The sequence below is a fragment of the Apus apus genome, chromosome 16 (assembly GCF_020740795.1).
Source record: "Apus apus isolate bApuApu2 chromosome 16, bApuApu2.pri.cur, whole genome shotgun sequence".
Classification (NCBI taxonomy): Eukaryota; Metazoa; Chordata; class Aves; order Apodiformes; family Apodidae; genus Apus; species Apus apus.
Window position 1 is genome coordinate 756,327 of NC_067297.1, and position 24,735 is coordinate 781,061.

The 24,735-nt window shown below is 51.4% G+C and overlaps 1 protein-coding gene across 1 annotated transcript in view; it reads left to right on the forward strand.

Annotated features, from left to right (window-relative positions):
* The window catches only part of LOC127391473 (splicing regulatory glutamine/lysine-rich protein 1-like), a 129,292-nt gene that overhangs the window by 26,450 nt on the left and 78,107 nt on the right, over positions 1-24,735 (forward strand). The gene's annotated exons all lie outside the window — the stretch shown is intronic.

Sequence of the window (24,735 nt, forward strand, 5' to 3'; positions counted from 1 at the left end):
TTTTGCTTCTCTGCTGGGGAAGGAGAAAAATTACAGTCCTGTCCCCCTTCTGTTGGCTCTGGGAAAATGGGGACATATGAGGGCAGCGGGTCCAGGAGGCCATGCCCACATCCCACCCTCCATTGTGCATCCAGAGGCCTCTGTGGGCTCAGAGACCTCTGTGGATCTTTCCTCTGTGGTGCAGCTTCGTTCAGCCTCAGCTGAAATTGCATCCACCTCTGGGAGCTCATCTGAAATCCAAATGGAGGGAAAAGGGGGAAAAAAAATTGACCTGTTTTTGTTTGCCTGTGCACACAATCCAGGCTTCTTGGCTCCCTGTCTAGATTTGTAAAAGGCAGATTATTTTCACGTTGAATTGTTTGGGAGTAAAGACAGGTCTGGGATGTTAATTTGCTCTTTGTTGGTGCTGAAAGAATCAAGGAGTTTTAGAACCTGGTTGCTCTGTGAACAAGATGAGTAGGTTTGTGTTGTTTTCTTTTCAAAACAAAGTTGGAGGGATCTGCTTTGCAGAGCAAATTGAGTAGGGCTGGAAGGAAAGATGTGAGTGCTATCTCTGGAGAGCTTTAAAAATCTGAGCACCTCTGAGCTGCTTTAGAAATTCAGAGTTGACCCCGCTTGCTTTGTTTAAAGAAATAAAAATTAAATAAAATACCCCTGCCTCTCCATCTGTGACATTCTTTTTGAGGACTTCTGAAAGACTCTGAAATGTGCTGGCTGCTGAATAAATGATAAACACACTTCCTCTGGTAGAGTGCTCGTTTCAGGCTGCGTGTCTAAAAGCAAATTAAATACTCTTCAGTGTAATTTCAAATGGTGCTGTTTGCTTCAGTTTGAAGATTGCATATTCAAGCTATTTATCTTTTTCTCAGGCTGCTCAGGAGGGTGCTGTCTGTGGGGGGAGCCAGGATGAGGAGTGGGCTGGAGAAGGGTGCAGGGGTGGGACAGTGGGTGCTGCTGCTGCTCTGCACGGGTTGCATCTTGCTCCTGCCTCGGGCTGCGCACGTTCAGAGAGGGCTCAGGAGGCAAATGTTTAAAGCATGCTGGTTTTTAAAGCAGGGAGAGCCCAGGGCCTGTGCTTGGGCTGTGGGAGGGCTCCCTGTGCTTCCTTGGCAATGCAGGGATGGGCACAGAGGTGCTGCTGCATCTCCCTGGAGCAGGGATTTTGCTGTAGCGAGTCAGACTTGTTGGCTTCTGTGCTTTGAGAGCAGCCTGGAAATGGCTCAGCAGAGAATGGGGCAGACCTTGCTAGAGTGAGCCACAAGGAACCTCACTGGAGGGATGTTTTACAGCCCAGCACTGTCTCAGTAGCAAAAAGTCCCTGCAATGCAACACTCAGAAGTGATGCTGTCCCTGTGCCTGCTCACGGTCCCAGGCCTCCCAAAGCTGATGGAGATGATGCTCCAGCTCTGTGAGTTCACTGAGCATTGAGCAGTGGTGCTGTCACTGACAGATGTGCAGCAGCAGCACCTCTGAGCTGCATGTGAGGCCTTCTGAGAGCCCAGAAGTATGAAATGCAGGGAGAAAAGTGGGTCCAGGGCTGCTCTAACTGCTCTAATTCTCCACAGGTGACAGGAGAGGCAATAGCTGAACGTTTATACATTAAGTTATGTAAGGGTATAATAGCACTTTATGTTGTAGAGCTATCCAAACTGTGCTTCATCACCCCTTCTGCTGGCTTCCTGCCTGCAGACTGGACACATCATCTGTCAGTTCTAGCCTCTGTCTGTCCCCAGCCTGAGTTACCAACTTGGTTTCAGGAAAGTCTTTAAGTATATTTGAAACATAAAGGGGAACAAAATCCCCTTGTATCTTCTCCCTGAGCTGAGTCCAGTGACAAATATTGCAGACTGATGAGTATTTTATCAGGGAAGGAGGATGGCTCCTTAACATCATTAAGTGGTGACCTTTAAAACTCATATTCTCCTGCCAGTCAGATCAGGCAATGGATGGAGCAGAGACAGATGGCGGCAGTGGGGAATAAAATCAATTGTTTGTTGAGATCAGTGCACACGTGTTTCCAGTGGCATGAAGGTCCCTGGGCCACTCTTCACCATCTCTTTCTGCCCACTTCTTTCTAACTGGAGAATAAATTGTGTTTGGTGCCCAAGATGAATTTTCAGAGTCATATGTCATGTTTTACAAGGGACTGACAGTGCAAATTGGGGGAGAATAATGGTGCCCAGCCCTAACTCACCTTGATGGCTTTATTAGATTTCTCATCCAGAAGAGATGAGCAGCCTGGTTTCAACTATAAATTTTGGTGCCTGAATTAGGCTGTGAGACATGCTGAATGGTGGCACCAAAGCGAGGGGTGAGGCTGCTCATCAGTGGCTTGATACCAGGCTGCTCCAGTTCTAGAGCTGGGTACAGTCCTCTCCACCCCTGCTGCCACTTGCCCATAGGTTGGGAAAGAGAAGGTGTCAATCCCACCTGGATCTGGGTGGGCTTACCTTGAACTCTCTGAGTTTATGGCAGCCCATGGCAACGTGGCAGTGGCAATCTACTCTGTCATAACCCTGCACATGGTCTTGCATGTTTTACAGTCATGCATGTACATTTCTGGTGCTTTGAAAACAAGACCTTCTCAAGGCAGAAAGCTGGATCATGGCTGGCAAGTGTTGCCCCATGTGGCACAGGCCCATGGCAATATCTTCATGCTCTTGACTGTCTTCTTCCAGCTCCTGCATCTTCCATGGCTCACAGGTCATGGCAGGCCCCAGAGGCCACCCAGACACAGGACAGCCCTGTGCCATGGCCACCCCTAGTCCTGCAGATATTTGACACCTGTGCATGTGCAGAAGGTCTGGGACTTGAGCTGTCTGCAGATGTGTGGGTTGTTGGTGTTGCCTGAGTTGGCTTTGCTGCAGCTGAAAATTGCATCTCTGCTGGGGTGGAAACCCCAGACCCATTGCAGCACAGCCCTCCAGATGGTGTGTCCACACCCCTCTATGCTCTCCCCAGCCTGGCAAGTCCAACCAGGGTGGGCAAGTCAACCTCAGGTGCCATGTGCTTGGAGGGTTCAGTTTGCTGAGTTCCCACAGGCTGGGGCTAATGGAGGCTGAGGTGGGCTCTGCAGAGCAGGTCCAGCTCTGGTGCTGCTGTCCACAGCTGGACTAGGTGCCAGGAGGGAGAAGAGAGGGAGAAGAGAGGCCTCAAGAGAAGAACAAAGTGAGAAGGAAGCAGGTGCAGGTCTCCTGTAGCAAGGGTGTACCTCTGAGGGGTTTCTGCTGCCACAGGGCAGTAGGTGACCAGCAGGTCCTGTACCTGTGGGGCTGTGGTCAGCAGCGTTCCTCCGGCCAGCAGCCTGGGGCTGGATCCAGGAGAGTGAGTCCCAGCTGGGTCTCTCTGTCTCGTGCTACCCTGGGGGTCGTGGAGCATCTGTGTGGGCAGTGGGAAAGCTGGTTGGGATGTGGGGGCGGAGGGGAGGATGAGACAGGGCAGAGTGAGCTTGGGCAGTCCTAGTGGAGAGAGGGTCAGCTCTGGGGCTGGTCCTGACCAGGAACACATGGCATGGTGCCATGGTGACCCATGTATGCCTGGTGGAGGAGGGAGGAACAGGCTCTGTGCTAGCCCAGAGCCTGCCAAGACACAGTGCAGAGTCACTGCAGGGTAATGTGCTTTCAAAGATGAGCAGGGAAGTGCTGCATCTTTTTTATGGCCCTCTTCTCTGACCTCTGAGAGGTGTTGGTGAGGACTTGGTGCATTCAGCTCCATGGCAGTTTGTTTTTTGATGGCAGGACAGTTGCTCTTCCAAACCTGGGGCAGGGCACAGTGGCCACGGGGAGCTGCATCGCAAGGAGAGGTGTCAGGTTCTAGGGGCAGCAGGAATGGCACAGGCACCAGCTTTGCTCTCCCCTCTGAGAACAGAAATTGGGGCTTTCCCCAAGCCATGAGCAAGTCCAGCAGTGGGCACAGGTGCTCTGTGCTCCTGAGTTGGGCTGTTTGCTCTGTGTCCAGGGGCCATGGCTCCTCAGGGGGAGTGAGGACAGGGTACCTGTGCCTTTGGGGAGGATCTGCCTGACTTTGGGATGTCTTTGCAGGGCTCAGACAGCCCGTAAAGCAGAAGGTTACCCTCATTTATTGTCTCTGGATTTATGGGACATATATATCAAGGGAGAGTGTAATAGCTTTCCTGTGGCCCATCAGCAGAGGGGGGACCATCCTGAAGTCAATGGGAGCAGGGACAGCAGGATCAGTTCACCAGTGTGAACTCTTTAACTCTTTCACTTCAGCAGCAGGGAAGGGACGATCCAGTCACTGCCTCACAGAGGTGTTCCAGCTGGCTCCAGGTGCTGCTTGCCAGCAGATGTTGAGTCTGTGCTGGGAGGAAGCTGGAGGTGGTATCCAAACCCCCTTGTCTTCTGGCAGCATGTGGGGGACTTAAGAAGCAAAGATTTCCCAAAACGCATCCAACACAGCATGTGGGACCAGAGATGTCACTGATTCCCACCAGATTCCCTGCCCTGCCTAGGAGACCTTCTTGCAGATGCCCTGTCCCATGCACACCCTTTCTCATGCCTCCCACCGTGGGCATGCTTGGCCTTCCTGTCCCTTCCCACATCCACATCCAGAGCTGGCACTGCTGGGCACTCTCTGCCATTTAGCCCAGCACTGGGGTCCTGTCCCAAGGAGTCCCTTCAGCTAGCATCATTTCTTGGAGCTCCTGCCTATGAAAATGTCCTAGTTTGTCTGACAAGCAGAAAGCTGAAAGGGCAGATTAGCTCCTGTTTTGCTCCCCATAGCTCTTCTAAGCCACCAGCAAGCCCTTAGGAGGGTAGGGATAGAGCTGTGGGGTCTCATCTCTGCTGCACAAGCCCCTTTCCTCCTCTCTGTCATGCCCCATTGCCAGCACCCAGAGCTGCCCCAGGTGATGTCCTGGCCGTGGATGTCCCCGAGTCAGGAGGCAGCTGAGCTGCTGGTGGGCAGAATTGTACCAGCCTTGTTAGCTTTACCCAGCAGGAACACAAGGTCCTGGGTGTCAGCCCCATCTCACATGCACCACATACTCACAGCTGGGAGTTCTTCTGGGAGCTGGGGATCACAGCAGTTGCTGACTGCAGCAGCAGCACCCAACCCTGCTGCTGGGTGAGCCCCGAGCATCCCAGGGGCAATAAAGGTTCCTGTGGGCTCAGAGCCTGACAGTGCTGCATCCATCAGCACCACCAGCCCCACGCAGCAGGGAGAGCACATGAGCTTTCCTCACCCATCCCAAAAAGCGTAAGTGGCCAGAGCATCTCAGCTCGCTGAGCCTTGGCTCTCACTGGGCAGACTCCTGCCCTCAGCAGCCATCACTTGGGTTTTCCTCACGGGTGCAGCAGGGCAGGCTGAGCCCCTGGCAGTTCAGCTGACCCCACCAGCTGCAGCTGCGCTTGGAGAGCTGCTTTGCTGTGGGCGTGGGAGGATGATGGTTGCAAAGCTGCTATTCCTGGGGCCCAGACTCTCGTGTCCCTTCTCCTCCTCTGCAGTCCCTGTGTGGAAATGGCTGCTGCCCACTCTAGGAGCTGGTGTTGCTGCTGAAGATGTTCTGCTTCTGTAGCAGTTCAAGAGCTTCAGCAGTTACAAAAACTTCTTTTTAAAAATTCATGCTGTTCTGTATCATGTTAAATATTTATTCTTAAGGAACAATGCATTCCCCCCTCCCCCATTCTGCTATGATACCTATTTTGCATATGAGCTGATTAATAATTAAACACCTACATTTTATTTTGTCTAACAGAAGTTGTGCTGTAGCCAATTGGGTGCCTGTTGTGTTCTGCTGAGCTGTGAATTCACTTTCCCTCTCCAGATCAAGGGATGCTCTCTGGTCATGTCTTGGAGCTCTCCCACACTGGGAACCCAAGCTGGCCATGGCCAACCCTGGACCACCTTCTTTTCTGTAAAGCTGCAGAGCCCTGGCCAGGGAGGAGACCACAGGATCACCCCTTCCTGGTTTCTGCAGCCCCAGCTGTGTTTTCTCCCTGCCTTGTAACTTTGCTGTCTTCAGGTGAAGATAACTCAGTTTTTCTGATGAGAGGTCTCCCCTTAGCTGGGGCAGGAAGAAGTTGGTGCTGCTCTGGCCAGGCAGGCAGGATGGCCCACAACAGCAGTGAGTGCCTGGGTGCCAACTTTCACCTCTGCTGAAGCAGGAAACGGGAAGAAAGTCATCTGTGTCCCAGCTGGCTCTGAGTGCAGAGCTGCTGCTGAGCTGCTGAATGGCTCCATGATGAGCTGTTTAGAGCACAAGTGTTACAAGGAGCAGCTGAGGGGACCAGGGATGTTCACCCTGGAGAAAAGAAGGCTGAGGAGAGACCACCTTGCTCTCTACAACTACCTGAGGGGAGGTTGGAACATGGGGGGCTTAGTCTCTTCTGCCAAGGAACAAGTGCTAGAACAAGAGGAAGGCTTAGTTTGGAGATTAGGAACAATTTCTTCATGGAAAGGGTTGTCAGGCCCTGGCCCAGGCTTCCCAGGGCAGTGCTGGAGTCCCCATCCCTGGAGGGGTTTCTAAGCCATGTAGATGTGGTGCTGAGGGACATGGGGCAGTGGTGGCCTTGGCAGGGCTGGGTGAACGGTTGGACTTGATGATCTTAAAGGTCTTTTCAAACCAAAATGATGCTATGGCAAACATCAGGTGGTGGCATGAGGTCTCAGAGAACAGTTTCCTCCAGTGCAGCCTTGAGCTCCAGTGCCCTCCTCTGGGGAAGCCACTGCTGAGGCTGAGACCCAGACTCCCAAAATTATTCCCTGGTGTGGGAGGGGAGACGAGTGTCCTTGAAACAGGGACCTGGCCTGGTGATACAACAAGGCTGCCTAGTCCCTCACTCCCACTGGAGACACACCCCATGGGTGGGTCCAGCCCTTGAACTGAAGGTTGTGCCCCTGCACAAGAATTTTGTGCAAGAGGGAGGTGTGGTGTTTGCAGCTTAGTGGGACTGGGCACACACCAGCTGGACCTCAGCAAACCTGTGCGGGTGCTGAGTGCACCTCCAGACAGGTATGGGGCCCTTCCCCTGCAAACAACTCAGCTAGAAAAGGGGCACCTGGAGAATCACAGAATCACACAATGTCAGGGGTTGGAAGGGACCTCTGAAGGCCATCGAGTCCAACCCCCCTGCCAGAGCAGGACCGAAAAACAACACACAACTAGGGCAGATCCCTCAGAAAGGCATCCAGACAAGTCTGGAAAGTCTCCAGAGAAGGAGACTCCACAACCTCCCTGGGCAGCCTGTCCCAGGGCTCTGTCACCCTCACAGGAAAGAAGTTCTTCATCTTGAGGTGGAACCTCCTGTGCTTGAGTCTGAATCCATTGCCCCTGGTCCTGTCCCAGGGCACAAGTGACAAGAGCTTGTCCTGCCTTCTTGATGCCTCATGTATTTACAGACATTCATTAGATCCCCCCTCAGTCTTCTCCTCTCTGGACTGAACAGCCCCAGGTCTCTCAGCCTTTCCTTGTGGGGCAGGTGTTCTAGTCCCTTCATCATCCCTGTAGCCTCCCTTGGACTCTCTCCAGTAGATCCCTGTCCCTCTGGAACTGGGGAGCCCAGAACTGGACACAACGCTCCAAGTGAGGTCTCACCAGGGCCGAGTAGAGGGGGAGGAGGACCTCCCTTGATCTGCTGGAGACACTCCTCCTGATGTGCTCCAAGATACCCTTGGCCTTCTTGGCCACCAGGGCACATTGCTGTCCCATGGATCACTTGTCTACCAGGATTCCAAGGTCCTTCTCCATGGAGCTGCTCTCTAGCAGATCACCTCCTAGCCTGTCCTGGTGCATTTTGTTGTTCCTTCCCAGCTGCAGGACTCTGCACTTGCTCTTGTTGAACCTCATGAGGTTCCTCTCTGCCCAGCTCTCCAGCCTGTCCAAATCCTGCTGAATGGCCCCACAGCCTTCAGGTGAATCAGCCAATCCTCCCAGCTTCGTGTCGTCAGCAAATTTGCTGAGAAGACACTCTTGGCAACTGGGGACCCCATCCTGCTGCTGGGACTTCACATGGTGATGGCTCTGACACTGCTAAACCCAGGAAAAAGGGCCGAGGCAAGAGCTGGCACAAGGACAAAGTGTACCCGAGGACCACGAGGACTTAATCCTGCTAAGGAAAACGGGATTAGTGTTCAGGAGAGATGCTTAAAAAAGCACCGTTTGTATTCAGTGGGAGATGTCATTGCTGGCCCCTGCTTCTCCCCACCCCAGAAGGACAAAAATAGCTCATAAGTTTTCCCATAGAAATACAATCCCATCTGCTTTGCAAAAATAGGAGTGTCTTGTTTTCAGTAATTCCCAAGTGGAGAATTTTCACCAGCAGGAATGGAGCTATGGAATCCATTTTGAAAGAGATGTTTGAGTGCTCAGGAAACAAGGAAATGAAAGGACATTTTGCTGAGGTGTTTGTTTGGGAAGCTCTGTCAAAGTAGATGTGATTCCTGATTGTGGTCCCTTTCAGGAGGTGCTGCATTTTCTAAATGTGCTGCTAAAAGCATCTCAGCTGGCTCTACCCTGTGGGCTGGCATTGCAGAGGGAGAGGCTGTGCAAGGCTGAGATTCACGGAACCATCTGGTGCAGCTTCACAGGAGATCTCTGTCTCAGGCTGAGTTTTACCAGCCTGGGTTATAAGGGCTGTCACAAAGAGCCAAGGTTGCCTGGGGGGTTGTAAGCAGAGGATGAGGATGAGTGATGCGTGATGGCAGAGTGGGGAGCTGAGACTTTACCTGGGGCTCAGGGGACACGCTTGGCAGTTGGTGTTCCTCATTAACCAGCTTCATTAGCGAGCTGGGGGCAGCACACACAGTGAGGGCACAGGTGGTGCTGCAGCTGGAGGTACTGCACACACAGCCCAGTGTGTTCCACAGGCTGGGAAACCTGGGACAGTACTCACACACTGGGCACATACACAGCAGGACAGACAGATGCCCACACAGGTACAGATGTATCTCACATACTCATCTCTACCTACAAATACTCAAACCTCGTTTGTATGCCCGTGGTCACAGAATCACAGAGTGGTTTGTGTTGGAAACCCAAAAAGATCATCTAGCTCCAACATCCCTGCCATGGGCAGGGACATCTCCCACTAGACCAGGATGCTCCAAGCCCCATCTAACACTTCCAGGGATGGGGCAGCCACAGCTTCTCTGGGCAACCTGGGCCAGTGTCTCACCACCTTCACAGAAAATAATTTCCTCCTAATGTTTCATCTCAATCTCCCCTCTTCCAGCTTGAAACCATTCCCCCTCATCCCATCACCCCCCCCCGCCCTGCCCTTGTCCCAAGCCCCTCCCCAGCTTTCCTGGAGCCCCTTCAGGCACTGGAAGGTGCTCTAAGGTCTCCCTGGAGCCTTCTCTTCTCCAGGCTGAACGCCCCAACTCTCTCAGCCTGTCTCCAGAGCAGAGCTGCTCCAGCCCTTGGATCATCTCCTTGGCCTCCCCTGGACTTTCTCTCCAAGAGCTCCACATCATTCTTATGTTGGGGGGTCCACAACTGCACAGAGTAATCCAGATGGGTTCTCACAAGATCATAGAAGAGGGGGAGAATCCCTTGACCTGCTGGCCGCGCTGCTTTTGATGTAGGTGGCACTTGGCTCAGGAGCAACTGGTCCAGGACAAATGGCCAAGGGCAAAGAAGGCAAAGAAACAGCAACAAAGACCAAGGAAAACGTATGCTCAGGAGGTTGGGTGCCAGGTTCCGTTTGCCACGTGCTGCACATGCTGCAAACCCATCCTTCCCTCCTCAAGCAGGGTGGACACTATGTCCACTGTGTCACTTTGTCTCCCTGGTCCCATGTAGTTTTGGGAATTTCATCAAAATCCTGAAAACCTGGGAACAGAGAGGGCAGCAGCAGTGAGCAGGCCCAGGGCAGAGGTAGCTGTGTGCACTGCTGGGGCTTGCTGTTTGCTCCTGCATGGTATAACCTGCTTTTAGAAGGGAAAGGGACCATCAATGTCGAAGTCCCACCTTGAAAGGGCCAATTTTAGTGGTGTCAGGCACTGGCTGTAATACATACAGGGCTGTAGGATGATCTTAAGGACCTAGAGCTGGGACGTGTAATGAAAGAGCAGCAAGGGTTAAGTGCAGCCTGGTCCTGCTCAGTGGGAGGGACTGGCTGCCCTGTCCCTTGCATTGCTGAGTCAAGGCTTTTTTCTTGTGAGGCTTTGTTGAAAGACAGATGGTGCATGGGGCCAGCAGTGGAGTGCCCAGGCATGCTGAGGGAGAACAAGGAGTACTTGCCAAGGCAGGTCCAGAGCCTTGCCTTTGTCTGTGCCATGACTGTGTGCATCAGCAAACACTCTTGAAGAGAGCAAGATCTCATGTCTGCCATGGTAAGACTCAGGAGCAGGGATGTAAAAGTTGCTCTGCAGGCTGGTACAGCTCCTTGGCTCTGCTCTACTTGTGAGATTGCAGCTTGTGTCTTGGGCAGTGTGGCTTTGAAGGCAGCAGTAGATGGAGAAGCTGCTGTTTCCCTCCATGTTCATGGCTGTGGTTAATCACTGGGACTCATCTCATTTCTGATTTGAATTCTGTGGCTGTAACCTTAAGCCACTGGATCTGCTTTGCCATCCTCTGCTGGATTAAAGAGCCTTTGAGTACCCTGTAGTTTTCTTCCCTGAAAGCGCTTGAGTGTTGCTATCAGGTCACGTCTTTCAGCTTCTCTTTAGAGGAGAGGCAGATATTGTGTCTTCAACCTCAGGCCATTTGTCCTGGCTGTTGGTATAGTTTTAGGCTCTTCTTTACAACTGGTCCCCTCTTCTCCTGCTGGCAGAGCAGAGGCAGTTGAGGCTTGAAAAACAAGGATAATGTACCAATGGCAAGGGAGAGCAGCACCGAGACTTGGACCAGGATTGACCTGGGACTTTTCTCCAACTTGCAGGGGCCAGGGGTTGTCTTGGTGCACATTCAGCCACATGCTGCTCCCTCCTAAGCCAGACATCACTGCTCAGTTTTGCTCTCAGAGCGTGGCTGCTCTTTTTCTGGAGAAGACAAGAGTTCCATTGTCTCGGCACCATCACACTAAAGAATGTCCTCCAAATGTCCAACTTAAATCTCCCCTCTTCCAGTTTTAATGCATTACCTCTTGTCCTTTCACTACAAGCCCTTGTAGAAAGTCCCTCCCCAGCTTTTCTGGAGCCCCTTCAGGCACTGGAAGGTGCTCTAAGGTCTCCCTAGAGCCTTCACCAGGCTAAACAATCCCACCTCTCTCAGCCAAGGGGAAATGGTTTCAAACTCAAAGAGGGGATGTTTAGGTGAGGTATTAGGAAGAAATTCTTCACTATGAGGCTGGTGAGACACTGGAACAGGTTGCCCAGAGAAGCTGTGGTGCCCCACGCCTGGAAGCATTCAAGGCCTGGTTGGATGGGGCTTGGAGCAAACTGGTCTAATGGGAGATGTCCCTGCCCATAGTGGATCTTTACGTTCCCTTCCAACCCAAACCATTCTGTGATTCCATGACTTCCCATGCTTGGCCATGCAGGAGTTCCCTCCTACACAGGTCCTGCAACACCCATTTCAGGCATTCCCATGGTTTTTAGACAAAGTGAGGCCAGGTCTAACCTAGCAGCAAAGCTCTCCTAGACAATGTATAGGAGAGCTAATAACTCCTTCTTCTCCTGATCTCTGTGCCAAGCTTGTCTCCTGGGAAAGCCCCATCTTTAAATAGCAGGCTGAGTGTTTTTAGGTTAGAGTGGTTTTGGAAAGAATCACATCAAGGGCTCTTAGTGATTGACCTTTCCCATCTTCTGGCAATTTCTGAGCATGAGGCTCAGGCTGTGAAGTGGCTGGAAGTGCTGCTGACCCCACGCAGCCTCTTCTCCTTGGCAGAGGCCAGAGCTGCAGCTTTCTCCTGAGGGACCTGCACCTGGTGCTGGAGATGGGGTTCACAGAGACCTGGGCCAGCCTTTGGTGATGAAAACTTTGGTGGTGAAAACTTTGGTGGTGGTGAAAAGTTCTGTGCTCCCTGAGAGGGCTGTCACACCACAGCCTGGACACGTGGTTCTTTCACTTGTGTCGTGCTTGTGCTGTTCTTGCTCTGGGAAGACACAGTGTGATGGTGCTGGCTGGGACATGCTGCCAACTGGAGTTTTGGATGAGTAAGTTCCCCTGGCTGAGATCAGCTGAGCCCTGTGGCACCAGAAGCGCAGACAGTGGGAGCTGGAGGAGGCAGAAGGCACCCTGGGGCTGTGCAGGAGCAGACCTGAGGGTCCTCAAGTGGCAGGAGAGGGTCACACCAGCTCAATGCAGGAGGTAAGGGAGATAAGACCTGTGTGGGGCAAGAGGGGAGAGGGGCAGTCAGCAAGGTCCTCTGCCTGCAGAGGGTCTTGCACAGGCTGGTGGGTCTGTGCCGACCATGGCAACAGCAACTCCAGCTCAGACACCTGTATTTGAGTTGGCTGCATGTTGGGGTGGCTTACAGCTGCTGGCCCAGCAGGACACAACACCTGAGTGAAATGGGCTCTTCAGACCAGTGGTCAAAGGTTAGACAGGGGCTGGGGTCAGGAGCTGGAGCTGAACCACATGTTGTTTAGCAGGAACTGGAGCTAGCTGCTCTGCCAAGGGGGGTGGAGGGTCTGGTGTCACTGGCAGGTTGAGTGAACAGATTTTGCATTTCCCTCTTGATCAGCTGTGAGCTTGAAGCAGAACTAAGTCCAGGTAGTCTGATTGTCTCTGCAATGCAGAACATCAGAGAACACAGTTGTCCCCGAGGACTGTGGCCAGTGGCTGTTGGTGGGCAGGGATGCTGCTGTAGGGGCAGGTTGGTTCTCCTTCAGCTCCCTGCCCTCTGTCCTGTTTGGCCAGACCCCCTGGCTTCTCCCTATGGCACATCAGTTGCTGGAGATCAGTGCCCAGGTGTTTGGACTCCATCCCTTGCCCTGGGGCTGCAGTGGCTCTGCAGTGAAGGCACAGACATTGTCCTGGACACTGTTCCGGGTCCTGCTGGAGGATCTGGTGGTCCAAATGAGGACAGATCTGCTTCAAATCCAGTGTTGCAGGGGACTGATGATGTGTGTGTGAAATGGCAATGGCTGAGCTGTGGCCAGGGGCTGTTATGTGCAGAGAAATGAGAGTAAGCATAAAGCAACTGGGGGGACTGGGGGAGGAAAAAAGATGTTTTTAAAATTTAAATTAGTTTTCTTTCTTTTCATGTTGCGAGTCTGCATTTTCTTTTAGTCTTTACAGGCTTGTGCTGCTAAAGTGGTTGTTTTGTGCTTGTTTCTTTAATTAGTTTCTTAGCAGATTCCCCAGCTTTTCCACAGAGACTTTTTCTTCTGAAGAAGCTTATTTCTTAAGGTTAGTCCATAAAATGCTCATCCATACTGAAAATCAGTGGTGAAGCCTGAGGAAAGACTTGGTTATAGGAATGATACAGATACACTTGCTGAGCAACAAACTCCATTTCTGATGCACTGAGGCTTCTCCCAGAGAGAGAGCCAAGGGGCTTGGAGTTGACTGTACCCCATCATCAGTTTGCAGGTTGAATTTATTGGGACTTTGGCTCCTCGAGCAGTTAAATGCTTCAGAAAAACCTCCCTAATTCCCTGAGGCTGGCAGTATGAGGCTAATTTTATCCCGCTTCATTTGGAAATGTCAGCTTGTATGTACAAGAATTTTACAGCAACCTTGTTCATGCGTCGAAAGCTGAGATCACTTTTTAATGTTAACAAGGAATCAATTTGTTTTGAATGTGCAAAGATTTTATGCCACAAAGAGAGAAGATTTTTTAATATACATGCAATAGGCCCATGGTATTGTCCATATTCTGAATAATCCTTCTCTTTCTTGTTGTCCTGCCTTCGAAAAGGTGCTTCAGTCAAGGAACAGCTTTTGGGAAGGGCAGCCAGCATGGTCAGAGGTACAAAATACGTCATGGATGGGGAAGGACCCACATAGAGGTTTTTACACTTTTGGAGATCTTTTCCACAAAGGTCTCCAAAACAATGAGTGGGGTGACTAATTAGTGGGTATTTTTAACACTGGTAGCACTCAGTAAAATGGTGAGGCTGGAGCCTCAGAGCACATCCATCAGTTCCGGAAATCTTTGCCCCAGGCTGCTGAAGGAGTCAGAGAGTGAGTTTGAAGAGATGAAAGGCAAACTGGCTTTCCAGGACCCCTTGATGGTCAGAAAGTGGTCATTTTGTGTGCAATCCCCATTTTGGAAGTCTTCAAGCCACTGACATTGTGTCATGGAAGGGCTGTCATCATCCTGCCCTGCTTCTCTGCTCTTGCCCACATGGAGGCTGCTGGCTGTGCCAGACACAGGATGAAAGCTCCTGTTCTTTGTTCTGGTTCAATACCCCAGTTCTTCTATATATATAAAAAAAAGAAGTTAAAAAAATGGTTCACAGGAGCAGCTAAGACCCAGATTCAGAGCTTCTTAAGTGTTTCAGAAACAGGGATTTAACTTTTAGAAGCCTGAGATTTCTTTCTATCTCTTAGCTGTTTTGTTTTTTTTTTATACGGTTTTCTAAAATTACAATAAAACATCCCACAGATGGGGTTTTTTTTTTTTTTCTGGATGGTTTGTTTTGTGTGAGTGTGTGAAAATCCACAGTGCATTGGTGCTAACTGCTTAGTTTCCAAAGACAGACAGACCATGCAGCTGCTTGGTAAAATGTATATAAATCACACAATGAGCATAAGTAGCGTAAAACATCGCGGGCGTTCGGAAGCAGTAGGAATTATTTTTAAACAAAAGCTCCCAAATAACAGTTGTATTTGCTTTCCTTGTTTATTATGCTCTGATCTATCAGGTGGAAGCTTTGCTGTGAGTGTGATGGGAATGGTAACTCACCTTCCCCAGCTGGCTCTGAGCTGGAGGGCCTGACTGTCTCCTCCCAAGGACGTTTCTCTGTAGTCAGGACATCTGATGTTTCCAGTCCACAAATGCAGGATGGTGACAAGTGTCTGCCCCAGCTTTCCAGACTCTCGTGGTGTGTGTTGGGGTGGGAGTCTCTCTGGCTGGACCACCAGGTGCCTTCAGCAAGGTGTTTTCACCATGGGACCACTCTCCTGCTGTGCCAGCTTGGCCTGGAGAACACACCTACCTTTGATGGCATTAAAAGAATAAAAGCAAGTTTGGCTGGTGTCACCACAGTCAAAGGGATCCTCCTAGTGACAGCCTTTATAAACCCACTACAAAATGTTAACTGAGTGGAACAGGCAGGTGCAGCCAGCCAACCCAGCTCCAGCCCCAGCTCTCAATCTGGATATCTGCCTCTGGCCTCTGCTCCTCCACAACTACCCTTCCTGAGATGTCCTCCTGCACCACATGAGCCTGGAGACACCAGGTGCCTGCTGGGCTGCCTGCATGCTTGGACATGCCCTGGGCAGGCAGAACAATAGAGCTCAAATGCAGGATCCAAAGATGTCCTGGGGACTCTGGCTTCATCTCCACCCACATCACAGACAGCATCTCAAGGATCTTTTTATTCTACTGCTGCTGGAGCTTCCTTATATTGGGGTCTTGCCACCAACCTTTAGCATCTATAGGCCCACTAACAAAATGCTCTTAAGCTGATTTGAGAAGAAATCTCGGATGAAAAAAAAGGGGCCCTTAAGTGCAGATTTTCTACTCGTTACCTCTTCAAGAGGTAATTGCACTGAAGTCGTAAAAACATATTGTAACAGTTTGCAAACTACACACTTCAGGAGGTCCTTGTTGTCCTCTAGCAGTCTGGGATGTTTTCCCTCTCCTTACCAGCATGCCTTGCAGCAGGAACCTTTTCACTTCTTCACAAAGAACTTGCAATAAGAGTATTTCAGACATGATTGTTTGTTCAATATTTATGACAACCCTGGAATTCAAATTAAGTTGCAACAAACTAGCACCCAGGTGGTTACTGTGCTATTACACAGTTTCTAAATCACCTTCCTGGAACCCTTATTGCAAAGCTCTGATGTTGCACAGTTTGAGCATGAAGGTGGCATCCTGATCTCTCCCAGGTTTCTCACCCAGGTTGGCAAACAGGTTGACATCTCCAAGACCTTGGAATGCCTCAGGATTATGTAACTGGTCTACAGCAGCCAGTGAAGTCTGTTCTTTGGATCCAAAGTGTCATGGGCTTTAGGATGTGTGTAGAGATAGCTGTATAAGTAATCTCATGGAGTTCGAGGCATCACCTTCTTAACCCCCAGGCCCAGCAAAGCCTGATGTGGATGTTGAGCCTTCCTCTCACCTCCTTGATCTCTTGTAAGCAGCTACCACCTTTCTCTGAGAGTTCTCTTTCTGTTCTCCTCCTTGTACCCCACCAGGCTGGGCCTGAGCACTTCCTTCAGGACTGTCTGAGGTGTCACTGACCACTGCAGATGACATCCTCTGATGCCCGTGTTTGCATTCCCCAAACCAGCTCTCGTGTCATGGTGCTCATGGCTCTTACTGGGTTGAGTGGGGTGTTAAAAGGATGCTCATCTCCTCTGTTCCTGCAGTAACCTACATGTGCCAGTCCCTTGGAGAGGTCCAGCCTATCATTCTCCAGAGCAAAGAATAAAAGAGCAGCTGTTGTGTTTAGCACAAAAGTAACCCAAGTAAATGCTGTGTTTGTAGCACCATAACTTTTCTGCTGTCACCCTCTAGGTTTCTGCTCTCTGGCAACTGAAATGGCACACAAACCTGTTCAAGGTTTAATTCAACCTGTGGTCTGGGCATGATCTCTGTAGCTTGCCCTGCAGCCCTTCCCCTTGCCCAGGAGCTGGTGGCTGCCTACCCCTGCTCTGCACATCTCACCATGAGCCAAATTCCAGCTTAGCTGGATGGGGCTGAGTTCCTGCCCAGGCAGGAGCCACATCTCAGCTATGTTTTATTGCTTGAACATTCATTTGTTTTATCAGATGGTGGGGAGAAGGGGCTGCTGTCATGTTCCCCAGCCTCCCTGGGTGCCCTTCTGACCCTGGAGGAGAGCCAGCCCTTCCCTGTGCTTCTGCGGGTAGTGGGTTCATCATCTCTCCTGGGTTTGCAGAGTGGGTGGAGGTGTCATGAACAAGAGTTCTGAACACCTCCCTCTGCCCCTGCTTAAGCTGGGATAACATTTTTGCACTCCCCCAGGCTTGCACTTCCATCATTTACAGCAGCTACCAACACATCCAGACGTGCCATGTCACCTCCTCAGGGTGCTGGAGCCTGCAGGTCAGCACAGAGGCTGGTGGTGTCACCCTGAGCTGCTCTCAGGGACTCTGGTGTCACAGGTTTATCCCTTCTCCTTGCCATTCAGCAAAACTCCCGTGGGGTGCCTGAAGGCTCACCTGCAATGTAGCTTCACATCCCACCTCCGAGTCCCTGCCTTGCATTGTTAGCTCAGGGTGTGCAAGGATGTGGAGCCCTGGGGGATGGGTCAGCCCCTGGCCAGAGGGAGATGAGCTCCATGGAAGGCAGCAGAAGCCACAGGGATGTATTCCCCTCTCTGCTGGGTCTCTGTCTGGACAGGACATGGGGCAACAGGCACAAGCTGGAGCATGGGAGATTGAAGTTAAACATGAGGAAAAACTTCTTTCCTGTGAGGGTAACAGAGCCCTGGGACAGGCTGCCCAGGGAGGCTGTGGAGTCTCCTTCTCTGGAGACATTCCAAACCCACCTGAAAGTGTTCTGGTGGGATCTGCTCTAGGGGATCCTGCTATAGCAGGGGGGCTGGACTAGATGATCTCCAGAGGTCCCGTCCAACCCCAACCACTCTGTGACTCCATGTGTGACTCTGTCACCATGGAGAAGGCACTGTCTCCACGTGCATGCAAAAGCCATCCTGGCACTGGACCTTGTCCTTGGGTGTGAACAGCTCAGCACCACGTGCAGGAATGGCAGCACCCAGCTCTCTGTGTTGACACAGGCTCCTGGGGGAACAGCATGGATACTGGGGGAATATTAATCCTAACAGGAGGAGACAGAAACATTGTTTACCCTGCTTTTGTTAATCAGTTTGTTTCCATTCCTGATCCCAAAATGAAATTAAAAGGCTCTGTTTACATTGCTGAATTATCATCTGCTCCAGCAGGTAAAGCACTTTGGCAGAGAATTAATGGAGCCACAGACAGATTTGTGTCAAAAATATGTGCATATTTTGCCACCGAAGGATTTGTTTGAAACGAGCTGGAATCTCATGCCTTTGTGTTTAAATAAAACATCATCCAGCAAACCACCCACACACGCTGCTGGGATGCTGTGGCCCTGAAACAAGTTCACCTTTAAAACAGCTGACTTGAAGACTTTTCCCATGCTAGATTCAAAGGTGATTTTCCAAGACCAAAGATGGCCTTGGAGGGTTGCTTAAGGATTCAGAATATGCTTGAAGGAAAAAAACCAATCCTGATGCCAAAAAGGCAGCAGAGTGGGCACAAGGGTTCAGTTTGTCCTCAAGAGCTTGTGCTAAATGGTGCTGGAGGGGAGGATGGGTATTTCTGTCTCAACAGCAAGAGCCAAATTATCTCCTCTGGTGCTGCAGTGCAGCCCAGCACAGAATGGGGCCCTTGCACCTGCCTCAGAAGGCTGAGAAATCCAATTCTGATAATTTTTGCTCCAGCAGCACTAAATTTATAACCCAGCACAAGGAAGACAAAATCTAAAAACCAATTTAGCAAAAAATAGCCTTTGCAACTAAAAATTAATGCTTCGAACGGCCTAAATGAAGCTTGAAAATAGCTTTTTTTCTGCTCCGACTGATGATTCACGTGCCTATTTGCAAACAATTCAAATGCAGTAAATTGAGAGGAAATATAAATCAGGTTCCTAAGTGAAGCTGCATAAATCCAATCAGTGATTGATGGGAGAATCCTGTTTTAAGATGCTGCTGTCTGTCTCCAGTGCTGAGGCAGAAGATAATGGGGCCTTCACCTCTTTGGGCTGTGCTGAATGAAGGGGGGTTTTACCAATCTCTGGTCCCCACTGAAGGTCAGAGGCAGGTTTGCTCTCCACTTGGTCAAGCTGCCCAAAAAGAGAACTTAAAACAAGTCTGTTCTCACCCAAGGACCTGGCAGGGATGGGTGCAGTCTCCCCCTCAGAGGGTAGGAGTCACCAGCTGTGCTGCAGAAGACCCAGTGCAACCCTGCAAGGGGCTCAGTGGTCCCAAATAAATGTGGCTACCAACTCGGACCCAGAGCTACCTTCATCAAAAGCATGGCTCAAGCCAGCCACAATCTATCCATCTCTTCCTGGTTTCAGGGCAAAGGAGCTGATGTGTCTGACAGATGCTGGCTCTGCTGTTGGACCCTGCCCTGCTCCTCTGCATGGGAGAACTGGGGCTGGACGTGCCCTGGTGAGAAGCTCTTGGTTCTCAGCATGTGGGGCCCTGGCTCCTGCTGACACAGGACAGGTCTTGATCGTGGAGCACAACTTCCATGGGAAAGACATCTGGAAGAGTTGACATGTTCCCACCTGTAGCAGGTGACCGAGAGTGCAGGGACCCGAAGACATACCCATAAACCTACCTGAGATGTACCCAGATCCAGGCAAGGCTCCTGTGTGCTCCAAGCTACCCTGGGGCTGCCAGCACAATGTCCAGGCCTTTGCTTGGAGGTGCAGGGGACAACCCCGAGTATATGGGAGCTATTCCCCAGGAAGGGGGTTGTGGTCAGAATATGCCTGTCATCTGTAGTTCTTGGCCTTGTTTTCTGTGTGACCAGCAGCCCCAGTGGTGACCATGCCTGGGATGCTGGGAGATGTGTGGAGGGCAGATCACCAGCTCTGGGACCCCACACCAGCTTCTGACTGGTGACTGGTGCCAGCACCAAGCCTGCAGTGAGTGCTGAGTCTGTAACACACCAGCGGAAGGAGTGAGAAATGGAGGGGGTCTGGGTACCCCATCCAGCTGCCAGAGTCCTGCCTCCAGCACAGAGCTGGTGTCAGAATGTCCCATGTCCCCTGAAGGGCCAGTTGCTCTGCAGGGCTTTGCAGGCATGGATGTGTCACAGCTGCTGATGTAGCCCTGGCAGTCACGAGCAACTTTTTCCATTCACTGAGTGATGGATGATCCGTTGGGAAAGGGACAAACTTACCAGTTGCTCTGCAGCCCTGGAGAGGAATATGATACTCCTGGGGTGCCACCTTTCCCACCTCTCCTGAGGTTGGAGAACCTGAGAAACAGCAGGTTCCTAGAGACCATGTGGTGCTGGGTTGTGCCCCACTGATCCTGCTTTGAGATGTGTCAGCTTGGGTGATAGCAGAGCAGATCACTCCTGAATGGACCTTGTATTTCACCTCAACATTGCCCTGATCCTGCCCCACCATCAGGTTGCCAAAAATGCAATGGGAGAGGATGGTTTGCTTTGGGAGGCAGCAGGACAGCCAGAACCATGAAGCTCCAGCTGCCAAGGTGCTGAGAAGAGCCAGAGAAAAGACCAGAGCCCCATTGTTCCCTGCTTTGCTTTGGGTTTGGGAGAATCAGCCCCTTCTTTCCTGCACCTGACAGATCAAGACAGCTGCCACCAGCTCCTGCTTCCAGGCAGCCTGGCATAAATCTGCATCAGTGAAATGAGGTGGCTTTTCTCTGCTCCAGGTTGTCCCTGTTTGGATTTGGCTCTGACACACTTTTCAGGAAGAATTTCTTTTGTGAGAAAATGGGTTTTCAATCAAACCAGGCATTTCTGCATAAAATATTTTTTGCATTGACATTTTCCCTTACTTTAATTTTCTTTAATGCTACAGTTCCCTGCCTTTCTTCTCCCACCCTCTTCCAAACAGACAAGCACAAGAAGAATTAAGAAGCAGTGTTAATTTTTCTGTCAAAGTGTCTGGGTTTGGGTAACAGAGGACTGCATATTTTTAGGGAAAACAAAATCTTTCTCATCAAAACTGAGGAAAAGTCAGTTTTCAGAAGTGAAACCAAAAGCTGTTAAAGTAGTGGGGAAATTATAACTATCTGGTGTGTAGTTTACAGAGAGGAACTGAGGTCTGGAACTGGCCAGTCTGCATCACAGGAGGAACATATTCATCAGGGACCTGGATAAGGGGATGGAATGAACCCTCAGCAAGTTTGCCAATGATAAAAACCTATGGGGAGTGGCTGATCCACCAGAAGGCCATGCTGCCTTCAGCAGGACCTGGGCAAGCCAGAGAGCTGAGTGGAGAGGTGAAGTTCAATACCTGCAAGTGTAGGGTCCTGTGCACCAGGACTGGTCAGGGCTTGAGCAGATGAAACACAGCTCTATGGAGAAGTGCCTGGCAGTCCTGGTGGACAACAAGTTAACCAGGAGCCCTGGTGGCCAAGAAGACCAATGGCATCCTAGGATGCATGGAGAAGAGTGTGACCAGCAGCAGGTCAGGGAGGTTCTCCTGCCCCTCTGCCCTGGTAAGGTCACATCTGATGACCTGTGGCCAGTTCTGGGCTTCCCAGTTCAAGATAGTTGAAGAGCTACTGGAAAGGTTCCAGCAGAGAATGGTGAGGGGACTGGAGCATCTCTTATCAATCTTTATCAATATCTACAAGGCACGTGGGGCCAAGATGGGGCCAGTCTCTTTTTGGTGATGCCCAGGAATAGGACAAGGAGCAACAAGCACAAAGAGGAGCACAGGAGGTTCAAGTTAAACATATGGAAAAACTTTCCTGTGGGGGTGACAGAGCCCTGGGACAGGCTGCCCAGAGAGGCTGTGGCGTCTCCTTCTCTCCAGGTGTTCAAATCCCACCTGGACATGACCCTGTGCCATCTGCTGTAGGTGCACCTGCTCAAGCAGGGGGATCGGAGTACATAATATCCTTTCCAACCCCCACCATTCTGGGATTCTGGGATGTTGTGTCTTACCCAGCCCCTTGGGTCTGTCTATGCAGAGCCAGAGGAGAAGTGGGGACAGTATCAGTGGCTTCAGGTCCCTCCTCTTGCCCCTGGCCATAAGCCCAAGATGCCCTTGTCCCTGATGAAATTTTCTGTGACTGTCCTCCTGCTTGCAGCAGGCTGTGCCCAGTCCTTTCCATCCCAATGAGGCTAGATCAGGCACCAAATGAATCTGTTGCAGTGGCAAGCAGCACGTTGGGCACAGGAGCAAGGCAGCAGTGTCAGGGGTCCCAGGGGACACCCGCTCTGTAATGGAGCCGATTTCCACACCCCACGTGGACAAGCTGCTGCTGGGGAGACTGCCAGCCCCCAGTGCCCTGGATTCAGCTCCTTCTGCCCTGTTCCTGCCTGGCCTGTTGACAGACTGAGGAAGACTGGGCTTTCCAAAAGCTCCGTGTGACAAAAAATCTCTTCTGAAGGCAAAGGCTTCGCTTCCTCAAGCCCTGAGGGGCAGCCCCTCTGCCTGCCTGGGCCAAGTGAGCAGGTGATGGCAGGTCCTCCATCTCCTGGGTAGTTGGCTCTGCTGGGGCAGGGCTCAGGGCCAGCACAGGGCAGCCCAGTGCCTGGGCTGTGCCCATCAGGAGCCACCCAGCAGCAGCTGCTGAGACCTGCAGAGCAAGGTGTCCCACCCCACACACAGCTCCTTGCATTTATCACTGTTTTGCTAATTAGTGGGAGGGGGTCTTTGGGGGATCCCCTGCTGTCCTGGCTGAGGTTATCTAGTGTTATCCCCTAACCTGTGATCCCACAACAGCCCTCAGCTGGCTCTTCTTTCCCACCCCCTGAGCTGGCTCATCCTTGGAAGAAAGGGTGCTGGTGCAAGAGAGGTTGGGATGGAGTGGCTGGGGCTGAGGCCATGACACATGGAGCACTGGAAGCTTTCAGAGCACTGTCCTCCATCTACTGCAGGGGAGATCCTTCTGGCTGCCCTTCAAAGGAGCAGAGTTGGCTCCAGGGAGGCCTTGCTGAGATTCACTCTGCCAGCTGTGGCTGGCAGCTGGCTGGGCACGTGGCCTTGGGAGATTCTTGCCATTTTCCAGCTCTTGCTCTTTTGCAGGACTAGCAGAATTTCTCGGTGTAGAGACATTTGTCAATTTGCATAATTAAAGCACTGCAAACTCATCCAGATTCACAGATCCCTGTGCTGGCTCCCCTGAGATTCACCACTTCTCTCCCATGAATTATTTATTGGCAGTGCTATTTCAAACGAGCCCCTTTGTCTGCTGCATGTGCTCCAGATTTCATCTTTCCAGGGTGGAGATGATGCTGTGGTGCTCTGAGGCAGAGTGGGGGGAAAGGAGCAACTCCATTTGCCACAGCCCTTGCTTTTACTCTGCCCATCAGGTGAGAACAAAAAAACTCCCTTGAAACTGTGAGGCTGCCTTTGGAGAGCAGGCTGAAGAAGATGACTGTGCAGGCAGCAGAAATTCCTGTGGAGCTGCAGGAGCAGGGCAGCCACAGCCTCTGGACAGGCCTGTGGTCATAGAATTGTTTGGGTTGGAGAAGACCTTTCAGATCATCAGGTCCAACCATTAACCCAGCTCTGCCAAGGTCACCACTAAACCATGTCCCTCAGCACCTACATGGCTTTTCAATCCCACTAGGGACAGTGACTTCACCACTGCCCTGAGCAGCCTGTTCCGATGCTTGACCACTCTTTCAGTAAAAAAAATTGTTCCAAATCTCCAATCTAAACCTCCCCTGGCACAAACTTAGGCCATTTCGTCTTTTCTATCCCTTGTTACTAGGGAGAAGAGACCGACCCCCCCCTTTCTCAGGGCAACCTCCTTTCAGGGCAAGTTGCAGAGAATGAGAAAGTCTCCCGAGTTCCCTCAGCTGCTCCTTGTAAGACTTGTGCTCCAGACTCTTCCCCAGCTTCAAGCCTCTGGGTGCATCATCAGCAGGGCTTGGGGTGCCTGGCACCTCTGCCCCTCTGCTTTTGCCCACTTAGAATCCCAGACTGGTTTGGGTTGGAAGGGACCTTAAAGACCATCCAGTCCAATCCCCTGCATGGGCAGGGACACCTCCCACTAGACCAGGTTGCGCCAAGCCCCATCCAACCTGGCCTTAAAAACTTGTCTCTGCATGGGATGTTAGGGCTTTGGGTGTGACAGGCTGTGACGGCTCTGCTGTCCTGAGTGCCCTGGGGAAGGCAAAAGGTCTGTGAGCAGCTACTGTGGCCGAGCACCCTGAGCTTTCTGGTGCATTCCCCTTCTCCTGGGCTGCTTTGCCTCTAGGGAGAGCACCCACCAACTGGCTTGCTTCCCAGAAACCCCATTTCCCTGGTTCAGGCCCAGAAAAAATAGCAGATAACATGAGAGGGACAGAGGAAGGCAGGAGCAAGTGCTAAGTGCATAAAGACCCAGCTCATATTTGCAGACTCTCCCTGCCAGAGTCGAGTGTGTGGTTGTAAATCCCACATCAAAGGAATACAAATATTTGTGCTGTGGAAACACTTTTCAATGAAGTCCTGGAGCTCACCTTCTCAATTCCTGTTGGCCTTTCTGAGGCCTGTGTACTTCTCAGTCTGTGGGAGCCCTGCAGACAGTGTGGCTCTGGCAGGCAAAGCCCTGAGCACCCAAATGCATCAGCTCCTTCCTAGTGCCATGGCTGTGAGGGGTCCCTGCTGGCAGCATCTGTAGCACCTGGATCTCCACACTGCCCAGCAAAAGCCCTGATGCTTTCCCTGCACAACCCAGCAGAGCCTGCAGAGCTGAGTGGTGCCAAAGCAAGAATGAAATACAAACATAGGGATCCCACTGCTGAGTAAATCCAGGTGTCAGCTGCTGGGTGCAGCTCTGATAAACAGTGTGTCTTCCAGTCTGATCCACTGGAGAGATGTTTCACCTGGGTGAGGGAGTTTGCAGTTGCAGTTTCATAGAATCACAGCATCCCAGACTGGTTTGGGTGGGAAGGGACCTTAAAGACCATCTAATCCAAGCTGCCTTCATGGGCAGGACACTTCCCATTAGACCAGGTTGCTCCAAGCCCCATCCAACCTGCCCTTCAACACTGCCAGG